The sequence below is a fragment of the Crinia signifera genome, unplaced genomic scaffold (genome assembly GCF_055691185.1).
Source record: "Crinia signifera unplaced genomic scaffold, ASM5569118v1 HAP2_SCAFFOLD_709, whole genome shotgun sequence".
Classification (NCBI taxonomy): Eukaryota; Metazoa; Chordata; class Amphibia; order Anura; family Myobatrachidae; genus Crinia; species Crinia signifera.
In genome coordinates this window covers 1,627-13,110 of record NW_028142610.1, presented here as the reverse complement: position 1 = coordinate 13,110, position 11,484 = coordinate 1,627, and the positions used below count along the sequence as shown (strand labels likewise).

Sequence of the window (11,484 nt, the reverse complement as noted above, 5' to 3'; positions counted from 1 at the left end):
TGGTAGAAGCTGAATTCAGGGTTGGGGAGTGCTTTCAAGATGTGGCAGAAATAAAAACCCTTAGTAAAGCAACATTCCACAGACATACTGTACTTATACAACAAGGTACAAGATCTGGAAAATAGATCCAGAAGGCAAAACCTACGATTATTGGTTTACCAGAATCTATAAAAGGGGCAGACCTTTTCCAGTTTATAAAAATCAAGCTGCCAGAGCTACTTAACATCCAGGACTGCTGCTCAGATATGGTGATAGAGCGCGCACACACTCTAGGGCCACAACGGCCCAAGACCCAGAGCGGTTATTTTCAAAACACTTAATTACCTACATAAAGAACTTATCTGGACAATGTCCCGCAGACACAGGGATTTATCTTGGGAGGGACACCAAATCCTCATTTTTCAAGTTTACACTCCAGAACTGATGAAACAGAGAAGATAGTTTTCACCAATTTGTTCCTGGCTTATTAGGCTGGAAAGGAAGTTTGCACTAATGTATCTAGCGAGACTCAGGATATATGATAGGTCCTCATATAAGGACTTTAGGTCAGCACGGGATGCAGAAGGTTTTTTGATGGAAGAACACAGCTCAGACCAGCAGAATACACATGTCAGATTGCAAGTGACTCCCCCACTCGACTAAAGAGACATGTTCTTCCTGCTTATTCTCTACATTGTAGAAGTTCATGGACTTGATGTGGTCTATATTTTTGTGATTTCACCTTGATAGTTACCACGTTGAAAACCCCAGCTGGGCCGAATCACACTTCTTTACCCTACTGGTTTGTGTTATAAGCTAACAAAGCATTAGGAAATGTTTGTTTTAAGACGGTCAAATGTTTAATTAGTTAAATATTATAAGTGAGTCGGTAGGTGTAGGAGTCTACGCAGAAAGTTATAAAGGTGAGATGTGTTACTCTCACCTTTTACGTTATGGAAGCACGCCTTTATGGCTATTCAGATACAGTTTTTTATTGTTTTGTCTACCCCACTCTCCGGTTACCCACCCTTCTCCCCAACACCCCCTCAGGAAAGAAAGCAGCTCCTATTGTACATTTGTATTAATGCATAAACCGGAATATTGTTGTCAAGGTAGTCATTCAATCCATATTCAGCCACTATGGCGATTAACATAGGGAGCTGGAATGTGGGCGGGATCAACTCCCCTGTGAAACGAAAGAGAATTTTAGTGCATTTGAACAAACTCAGTCTTGATTTGGTGTGTATTCAGGAATCGCATTTGCTACCTCAGGAAACAGTCAAACTCAATATGATGAAGTGGAAACTTCTGGCATCTTCCCCCTTACACATCAAAAGCGAGAGGTGTAGTTATTCCAGCCAAAAATAATTTAGACATAGAAGTGGGTAAGGTCATCTCGGACCCTCAGGGCCGATTTGTGTTGTGCCAACTAAAATTTGATCACCAAGAATTTGTATGTATTAATGTGTATGCTCCTAATCAGTATTCCAATCCCTTTTTTAGGTAATTGATCGCTGTTATGTCCCCATTTTTGCACCTGCCAATGATATTATGTGGAGACCTAAACCTAGTCTCTTCTAACCACCTAGATAGACAAAAGCACCATACCTCTCCCCGCAGACTTCCCAAATTTGGCATCCCCAAATTCTGTGAGCAACTACAGATGCTAGACACATGGAGAGTGATGCACCCAAGAGAGCAGAATTACTCGTGTCTGTCTGCAGCCACGAACAGAATGTCCCGCATTGATTATATCTTTTTGTCCCATTTTCTCCTCCCCAAAGTAGAGTTTGCGGAGATGGCTCCGATTGTACTCTCGGACCACGCTGTGGTATACATTAAACTTCACCTCACCAAAAAACTGGCCACCCCCCCATCTTGGAGATGTCCCATAGCATTGGCATCATCTGTACACCTTAGAAATGCAGTTAAAACTGCTTGGGACAACTATGCTAGAGAGAACCGTGAGGCCGAGGAGGTAGACCCTTACTGTTCTGGCAGGCGTCTAAAGCCACGATCAGGGGAGAAAATGATCTCCCAGATGTTACATCTAAAAAAGAAAGTAAAGCAAGAGCATTTACGAGCTCAGCTGAAACTTGGCGACGCCTTCCGGGACTTTAGGACTTCCCCTTCTCCCACCACTAAATAGCTATCTATCTGCAAAAAGGACTTGTGAAGCCTCAATAGAGAGATCAGAATCCATATATTCATTTGCTAAAAGAGCGAGATTCCATAGATTTGGAAACAAATCAAGTAAACTACTCTCCTCACTACTACAGGGACAAAGGCCCCCTGCGACAATAAGACCACTACGCAACTCTCTTACAACATCTAATACCCAGACAGCACAGGTTTTTTGCGACTTTTATACTAACTTATACTCCAAACCAACCTCTGATCATACTATCAAATTTTGGGAAACTATCACACCACCCCAGATCTCTGAAGAGGATTCGAATTTCCTTACCCAGGAAATCACTTTTCAAGAAGTAGCCAAAGCTTTATCTAATCTTAAATTAGGTAAAGCACCTGGTCCGGACGGACTTACACCAGAATACTATAAACTGTTATCACGGAAATTAGTCCTGATTCTTACAAAGGTGTTTAATACTATAATGTCATCCAACACGATCCCTAGTCACTTTAATTCGACCATACTCAGAGTGATACCTAAGCCAGGCAGGGACTTATCCTCTCCCAGTTCTTATAGACCAATTTCTTTATTGAATATTGATTACAAGTTGCTCATGAAGATTATGGCAGAACGTCTCAAGCAAATCCTACCCAAGCTAATACATAAAGACCAGACTGGTTTTGTCATAGGGAGGAGCTCTTTGATTAACATCAGACGAGTGTTGGGAGCGGTCAATGCTTCCCAGTGTGCTGTGTCGGAGGACCCAAAAGCTATTCTATCTTTAGATGCTGAAAAGGCCTTCGATATGGTGCACTGGGAACACCTGCATCACACATTGAAACGCTTTGCTTTCCCAGAGACCTTTGTACGCTTCCTATCAACGGTATATGAGGGTGCCTCCTCCCGGATTATAAGTAATGGCCTACTGTCGGATCCATTGCCCATTTTGAGAAGAACGAGGCAGGGATGCCCCCTCTCACCATTACGGTTTGCTTTGGCTCTTGAGCCATTAGCTATACATCTAAGAGAATCCCCAGAATTGCAGGGGATTCAGATTCGTAATATAGACCTTTGTGTATCCTTATTCGATGACATGTTGTTGTTTCCGTCATATCCACAGTACGCCATTCCATTGATATTCCGAATGTTACATAACTTTGGTACCTTCTCGGGATACAAAGTCAATGTAGACAAAATCAGAGCTACTACTTTTAAAAGCCCCCCCACCCACATTCCCACCTACTGATATATTACACTCAATAAAAATTCAAACATCCCATATTAAGTACTTGGGCATACAAATCCTTAATAGGCTATCAGATTTATATAGGAGAAATCATCCCCCAATTATGTCAAAAATCCTGAAGACACTCCACGACTAGACTTCCCTGCCCCTTTCCCTTCTGGGAAGAATTGAAGTTGTGAAGTCAGTGAAAATCCCGAGAATAATGTATCCAATGCAAATGCTCCCAACAAAAATCCTGTCCTCCGATGTTAAAACCTTAACACAGGCCTGCTCCAAATTCATATGGAATGGTAAGAAGCCTAAGATCTCCCTGGTGAAGTTAAACCTTTCTAAAGTTAATAGAGGTTTGGGACTCCCGGACATTACAAATTATTCCTGCTCTCTACTAACTTGAGTGGGGGTGGGATGGCTGCAGGAGGCCGACTTGTATTCTTTATTTGAATTGGACAAGGCTGTCCTCTTCCCGTACTCGCCCAAAGCCCTTATACACGTACCGAAGAAACAAATCCCATCACACGTATATAGCAACCCCTTGTTTCAGGATATGCATAGTGCATGGCACTTCATATGCTCTAAGATTGACCTAGACCCACTGTCTACGGAATGGATACCTATATGTGGCAATCCACTGTTCCCTCCGGGAATAAATAACCCAATTTTCAAGAGACTTGAGCGCAAGTCTCAAAAAACTAAATATACCCGGTGTTTGACCCAGGAGGAAAGACTTTATCGTTTACCACTCTTAAGGACAAATTTGGGCTACCAAATAATGCTCTTCCCAATAATCCAAATTCAACACTTCGTGCAATCTTTACCAACCCAAAATATTATGTCATCATCCCATTCCCTGCTCCACACTTGGGTGAATAAAATCCAGACCGACACCTTTAAATCAAAACTCATTTACACAGAGATGCAGAAGAATCCTTTATTTGTATTACAAGAAAAGACGAGGGATTCGTGGGTGCAAGACATCCCATCCCTACAAGTATCTGATATATTCAAGTACTATGAATCATCTATGAAAACTCTCCAATCTTCAGCCTTGCAAGAGACACATTAGAAGACCATTCATGGAGCTTTCTTGTTGCAGAGACAGCGAAGCTACTTTGACCCCAATGAGACGGAAAGAGGTCTCAAATGTGGCTATTATTCTGCATCTCTGTTCCATAACTTCTGGGACTGTGGGTACATAAAAAAGTTTTGGTTCAAGATTATACACTATATACAGAAGAACTTTTCCTAAAAAGTTAAACTTCAACCCATACCAGTAATATTCCTAAATTTTGACACATGGCAACTAAATAATAGCCAAAGACAACTCATACCATTTCTGACAATTTTGTTTACAGTGGCAAAAAAGGCAATATAGAAGTCTTGGATCACCAACCATAAACCAAACTTACCAGATGTGGAAGAATTATTAAATAGTTATAGGACTAGACAGATATAACAATATACAATCCATTCAATCGCTAAAGAAATCTTTCTTGAGGAAGTGGGAAGCATACATCAGAACTAAAACCTTGGCCACTCAAAATTCTAGAATCCCTTGACCTCCACCCGGTTATAGAATGATTAGACCCATGGAAACTGTTATGATCTGGGGGGGCAACACAGAATTGTTATAAAAATGTGTACTAATTGCTATGTTGTTATGTTCATACTTTAAAGGCTATACCCTCTATTCAGAGGAACACCCAATAATCAGTATTACCTTCCCAAACCTGCGGATCGCATATGTTAATCTTTCATCTGATATGGTAATTATTGTACTTAGACAAGTGGTATAATATGACGGTACAGACCGCATTGCCTCCTGTTACTAAACTGCGTTTTCCGAACCTCCCCTCCCCCCCCCCTCTTTCACGTCCCCTTTTATTACTCTTTGTTGAATATAAATTTTATTTAGGAACCGTTCAGTCTATATAATATTTAAAATACTGCATGAGGAGAAGAGGTTAAGTTTATAAAAGGTTACTGAGAATGTTGCATATCCATAAAGCCAGCAGGCTGGCAAATTGCTACTCCTTTTTACATCATTGGTTAATTGTATGTACGCTCTCACTCATTCCCTCCCAAGTTGTCATACTTTTTGATTGTCGGTTCACTACTGTAAGTGACAAAATTTATGTTGTGATTTAATGTAAAACCAAATAAAAATATTTAAGAAAAAACAACAGATTATAGGACTGAAACCAGCAGGTAGGCAGTTTATAGTGCATGAGGTCAAACTTTCGGTTTTATGATCAAGAGAGTCATACAATACATTGGATAATAAGGAAAAACTGGACATAGGACTGTAACAACCAGAAAAGCAGCTTAAAAGCAAAATTACTTATGGCACTACATAACATAGTTTTAGAGACCTTCTAAATAACAAGATTTTAAATGAAAGCAAGCTAAAAATTGGATGGGTTATGGTATGCAGGGCTAGTATTCTTAAATGGAAATATTTACCTGTGCTTTGAAATTCATAAACTTCTGTTCCAGCATCTTCAGAGACACTGCACTGCATCCTGAAGACCTCTTGTACGTCCACCAACAAGCCTTACATTATATCCAGTGTTAGAAGACATTTGCTTTCTCTTGGCCAATGGATACCCAAAAACCTCAATATTCAATTGAGTAGCTGCCCTAGTGAGAAGTGGAAACAATAAAAATTAAACAATACCAATGACACATTTTATACTGATTAAGCACCCTACAGGAAGTTAGAGAACTGGATATACACTGAGTGGCCAAATTATTGACACTTATATGCAGATCGGCCATAACTTCAAGTTGTTGCTGCTAGAGGGCCAGATAGCTATAATAAAGGGAATGCAGGACAAACGAAGCATCAATTGCACGGTGTTGCTTGCAAAGAAATGGGTAAAAACGTGAATAACCGAGTTTGAACACGGGATGATTGTAGGCGCTTGAACCGTTAGAACCAGTTTCAGCAAAACAGCTGCACTTGTACTTCAAAGCAGCAGTTATTAATGTTTACAGAGAGTAGACTACCAAGCAGAAAACCTGGTCTCATCGTCAGGCTTGTGGTCGTCACAAACTACTGAATCTGTCCAGTCCAACAGAAGAGCAACATGACATCAAATTGCGGAAATCTTGATCAAGGAGCAACTGTGAAGGTCTCTGAACGAAACTTAGCCGTATAGGATATGGAAGCCGATGACCTGTTCGAAAGCCTCTACTGTCTGTCTTGAACAAGAGCAGACGTCTCCAGTTCATAAGAATTGGACAGTAGACAGCTGGTAAAGGTTCATGTGGTCCGATGAAAAGTGTTTTCAATTACACCATGCAGATGGCAGGGTGCGAGTATGGAGAATACAGCACAAAAGCATGGACCCCAACTGCATTTCCACAACACTTCAAATGGGTAGAGACAATCTTATGGTTTGGGGGGATGTTTTCTTGGCATTGGTTGGGTCATTTGATTCCTGTGGAACAACGTCTGAATGACCAAGGGTATTTGAGTGTTATCGCAGATCAAGTACATCCTGTTATGTTAATGGGGTATCCTGCTGCAAGAGTTTTCTGAGGTGGCTACTTCAGAAATAGTTGTAATTCCATTGGGTGTTACACCCGGACATTGTACCATGATAAAATTGAGAATGGCTGTAAGATATCTTTTTGAGTTGCGATGGGGTGGGAAAGGATGAAGTTTTCCACGTGTTGTAGAACTGCAGGGAAAGTTTATCATTATAGGAGGTCATGGTGGACTGTTTTTCCAACTAGAGAAGGTTGTAACAGTTCATTGAGGGTAGGAGGGTTTTTGGAGGTCCAGTGAATTAGGATGAGTTTTTTTAGAGATTGTTAAAATTCTAATAAGGAATGGTTGTGGAAGCCTCTGTCTGTAGATTCCCCGAAAAAAAAGTGTAAGAAAACATAAGCAAGAAGGTCGAATAAGCAGCTTATTGATGAATGAGGTGACCTTATGCCAGAAACGTTTTATTTTTCCACAATGCTGGAAGGTAGCTGAAGAGTGATGGCATTTCTGACAAGTACCTGTTTCCTCTAATACAAAGTGCTTTCTTTGAGCCAGAGATATGTACGCCCTATGGAGAAAGCAGAAGGGTACCTCCTGAAGATATGCAGATTCGAGGTGTTGTAGGCCATATCGTAGTTCTTTCATAAATAGGTCATTTCTGTTATGTGAGGAATAAATGGAGTCCAAGGTGTTATAAAATTAGTCCATGTAGTGGTAGCAGCAGTATCTATCAATTGAGAGTAAAGAACCTTGGTATGATACCGTTTGGTAAGTAGCAGCCTCAACTGAGTGTTTATAGGATCAGGCGAACTCTGAAAATATCCCGGTTTGTGGAGAGACAAAACATGACAACGTAACTGCAGGTACATGTAAAATTGTTGAGAAGAGATTGTAAATTGCTCTTGGAGAGCAGAGAATGGATACAGATGTCCCCCAGGATCAAAGACATTGGATAGAACATCAAGACCGTTTTCCTTCCAGTGGTAGAAAGTTAATAGAGAATGGGGGGGAGGGGGATAACACAGGGTTACCCCAGACATGGACATATGGAGAACTATGATGATTCCGATGTAATTTTATGTTTAAAGAGAGCCATGTGGCATATGTGTCTCTGAACATGATGTTAGGTTTAAAGTCAGTGGGAATGCTACGGAGATCAGAATGTAGAAGGCCAGCAGGAGAGTATAGGTAAAAGAGGGCTTGGTCCCAAATTAGTTTTATTATCACAGGAACACTGGAAGCTGGGTTTGACACAAAAAGCAGCATATCATCTGCAAAGAGAGATACCTTAAGGAATTGGAAAGTGCAGTTCATCTGATATGGTATCAGATTCCTCATACCACCTCTACTAACAGAGTCCATGTCAAGAAGAATCCATGCAGTATTAAGGACAAAAGGTGGCCCAACATTGTATTGAGGGCATGGCTACTCAGTGTATAGTAAATAAACCTGGACTGTATCTTAAAAACTTTTGTATTCGGATTAAGTAAAGCAAGCTAAACACAGTACTGAAGCCGCCAGGATGGCAGCTTACAGCACAACACCACAAAGCATGATGCCTTATGATCAAGGACTGAAAACCGTATACTATTAGTATTTGCTCTAAGCAAAAAAATTGCTTAGAGCATATATAAAGTTAATGGTCCAAGGGACCTTTAACTTTATAAAGATAAGTACTACTTTGTGACTATCCCATCACATATTATGCTTTTAAGCTAACCCACCCCCCTATTGTCCAAGGCCTGTTAGGGTGTCAGAAGCAAGAGTGAGTGGTGTGAGAGACAGGTGTCAGAAAGAGCAAAAGAGGAGCTAGAAAGTGGGAGAGGGGTGGTCAGGGAAAGAGCTTTGTGGAATAAGAGGTAATGAGAGAACGAGAGGTGCAAGAGAAAGCGTTCTGATAGAGAAAGGGGGATGAGGAAGAGAAGGATTGCGAGCAGGAGTAACAATGTCAAAGACAGACTGGATCAAGAGTCAGTGTCAGAGAGAGGAGGGGAGAGTGGGGGTGTCACATAGACAATGAAAGAGTATGTCATAGAGAAAGGGGTTAGACAGAGAGAGGATGTCAGAGAGCTAGAGAGATGATGCCGTGGAGAGGAGGGTGGTAGAGCAAGGGAGAGACTGCCAGAGAGAGAGGAAAGAGGGGAAACTGGAGTAGAGAGGGGAGAAAGACCAGGGGCTGAGAGAGATGAGTGGCGAGATGGAGTAAGAGTGAGGGTTGAAAGAAGGGGCAAGGGGGAAGAGAGGAGGGGAGTGGAGTACAAGGGTAGAGAAAGGATAGACAGCAGCTAAGAGAGTGGGTGACAGACAGTGGGTGGGGGCAGAGCATGGGAGAGAGAAAGGGGGGCCTGGGACAGAGCAAAAGAGGAAGGACAGGGTGGGGGCGAGAGGGTGAGCCAACAGGAGATGAGAGAAGTTAAGGAAACAGTGAGGTGATGGCGCTAAGCTGGCAGGTGTGAGACGATGGGGCGGGAGGGTGAGGTGACTAGGGGTGAGAGGGGGCGAGGTGAAGGGGTGATTCCACAGGGAGCGAGAGGAACTTTGTGGAATAAGAGGTAATGAGAGAACGAAAGGTGCCAGAGAAAGCGTTCTGATAGAGAAAGGGGGACAAGGAAGAGAAGGGTTGCGAGTAGGAGTAAGAATGTCAGGGAGAGAATAGAGGAAGAGCCAATGTCAGAGAGAAAGGGGGAGTGGAGATGTCACAAAGACAACAAAAGAGTACATCGTGGTGAGAGAGGGGGTAGACAGAGAGAGAGAGAGAGAGGGTGTCAAGGAGAGAGCTAGAGAGACGATGCCATGGAGAGGAGGGTGGTAGAGCAAGGGAGAGACTGCCAGAGAGGGAGGAAAGAGGGGAAACTGGAGTAGAGAGGGGAGAAAGACCAGGAGCTGAGAGAGATGAGTGGCGAGATGGAGTAAGAGTGAGGGTTGAAAGAAGGGGCAGGGGAAATAGAGCAGGGCAGGGGGGTACAAGGGGAGAGAAAGGACAGACAGCAGCTGAGAGAGAGGGTGACAGACAGGTGGTGGGGGCAGAGTATAGGAGAGAGAAAGGGGATTGGGACAGAGCAAAAGAGCAAAGACAGCGAGAGGGTGAGCCAACAGGAGGCAAAAGGGGTTAAGGCAACAGTGAGGCAACGGTGCTAAGCTGGTGTGAGTGAGACGGTGGGGTGAGAGGGTGAGGTGACTAGGGGTGAGGGGGTGGGGTGATGGGGTGATTGCACAGGGGGCAAGAGTAGCTTTGTGGAGAAAGAGGTAATGAGAGAATGAGAGGTGCAAGAGAAAGTGTTCCGATAGAGAAAGGGGGATGAGGAAGAGAAGGGCTGCGAGGAGGAGTAAAAATGTCAGGGAGAGACTGAAGCAAGTGTTAGTGTCAAAGAGAGAAGGGGGGAGTGGTAGTGTTGCAAAGACAATGAAAGAGCGTGTTGCGGAGAGAAAGAGGGTAGACAGAGAGAGAGGGTGTCAAGGAGAGAGCTAGAGAGATGATGCTGGGGAGAGGAGGGCGATAGTACAAGGGAAAGACTGCCAGAGAGGGAGGAAAGAGCGGAAACTGGAGTACAGAGGGGAGAAAGACCAGGGGCTGAGAGAGATGAGTGGCAAGATGGAGTAAGAGTGAGGGTTGAAAGAAGGGGCAGGGGGAACAAAGCAGGGCAGTGGGGTACAAGGGGAGAGAAAGGATAGACAGCAGCTGAGAGAGAGAGTGACAGACAGGGGGCGGGGGCAAAGCATGGGAGAGAGAAAGGGGGTCCTGGGACAGAGCAGAAGAGGAAAGACAGGGAGAGGGTGAGCCAACACGAGGCGAGAGTGGTTGAGGCAACAGTGAGGCGACGGGGCTAAGCTGGCGGGGGTGAGACTATGGGGCGAGAGGGTGAGGTGACTAGAGATGAGAGGGGGTGAGGTGATGGGGTGATTGCACAGGGAGCAAGAGGAGCTTTGTGGAGAAAGAGGTAATGAGAGAACGTGAGGTGCAAGAGAAAGCGTTCCGATAGAGAAAAGGGGATGAGGAAGAGAAGGGTTGCGAGCAAGAGTAAGACTGTCAGGGAGAGACTGGAGCAAGTGTCAGTGTCAAAGAGAGAAGGGGGGAGTGGAAGCGTTGCAAAGACAACGAAAGAGCATGTCGTAGAGAGAAAGAGGGTAGACAGAGAGAGAGGGTGTCAAGGAGAGAGCTAGAGAGATGATGCCGGGGAGAGGAGGGTGGTAGAGCAAGGGAGAGACTGCCAGAGAGGGAGGAAAGAGGGGAAACTGGAGTAGAGAGGAGAGAAAGACCAGGGGCTGAGAGAGATGAGTGGCAAGATGGAGCAAGAGTGAGGGTTGAAAGAAGGGGCAGGGGGAATAGAGCAGGGCAGGTGGGTACAAGGGGAGAGAAAGGATAGACAGCAGCTGAGAGAGAGGGTAACAGAAAGGAGGTGGGGACAGAGCATGGGAGGGAAAAAGGGGCCAGAGGTAGAGCAAAAGAGGAGAGACAGGGTGGGGGCGAGAGGGTGAGCCAACAGGAGGCGAGAGTGGTTGAGGCAACAGTGAGGCGACAGGGCTAAGCTGGCGGGGGTGAGCCGATGGGGCGATAGGGTGAAGTGACTAGGGGTGAGAGGGGATGGGGTGACAGGGTGATTGAACAGGGAGTGAGAGGAGCTTTGTGGAGAAAGG

At 44.1% G+C, this 11,484-nt stretch overlaps 1 long non-coding RNA gene across 1 annotated transcript; it reads right to left on the bottom strand.

Annotated features, from left to right (window-relative positions):
* Positions 1-4,273: 4,273 nt before the first annotated feature.
* On the bottom strand, positions 4,274-10,632 carry LOC146056010 (uncharacterized). Its single transcript, XR_014469053.1, has 2 exons — positions 5,820-10,632; positions 4,274-4,541 (listed from the first exon to the last, which is right to left on the bottom strand). It is a non-coding gene; the product is annotated as an uncharacterized LOC146056010 (long non-coding RNA).
* Between the last annotated feature and the right edge of the window lie 852 nt (positions 10,633-11,484).